The following is a 510-nucleotide window of genomic DNA, read 5'->3' as shown; positions in this document are numbered from 1 at the left end:
AAAGAATAAAGAAAAAGATAAAAAGTACAAAATGAGGACATAGTTGTCAAAACACCAACACTTCGGAAGCATACGGGTTGAGCCGAAGACCTTATTTGCCGAAGTCAGGTTGGCCGAGTGGTCTAAGGCGCCAGACTTAAGTTCTGGTACTCATCAGAGTACGTGGGTTCGAATCCCACACCTGACAATATAAGTGATTTTTTTTCAGGATGCTCGATTGTAGAGCAGCTTAGAGCTTCTCTACAAGGTCGGGCCTTAGAAGAAGAGAAAGTTCGAGTCCTATACAGAAGTGAGCGAGTTCATGGTGAGAGCGTAATACGATATTAAATTCCATATTTCGAAAGGTCCATCTTAAGGAGGCAATATCCAAGCCCTTTCTGAGAGAGTTCAACCGAATCAATAATCCGTTTATTCTTTCATTAATTCATTTATTCATTTATACATACATACATACATACATACATACATACATACATACATACATACATACATACATACATACATACATAC

At 38.2% G+C, this 510-nt stretch overlaps 1 non-coding gene across 1 annotated transcript; it reads left to right on the top strand.

Annotated features, from left to right (window-relative positions):
* Positions 1 to 103: 103 nt before the first annotated feature.
* On the top strand, positions 104 to 187 carry TRNAL-UAA (transfer RNA leucine (anticodon UAA)). The gene has a single exon. It is a non-coding gene; the product is annotated as a tRNA-Leu (tRNA).
* Positions 188 to 510: the final 323 nt, after the last annotated feature.

Source organism: Oratosquilla oratoria, chromosome 13, assembly GCF_046742065.1.
Source record: "Oratosquilla oratoria isolate Oo_2021 chromosome 13, ASM4674206v1, whole genome shotgun sequence".
NCBI classification, from domain to species: domain Eukaryota; kingdom Metazoa; phylum Arthropoda; class Malacostraca; order Stomatopoda; family Squillidae; genus Oratosquilla; species Oratosquilla oratoria.
The sequence above is the reverse complement of the archived record's forward strand: the minus strand, read 5'-3'. Positions and strand labels throughout refer to the sequence as shown.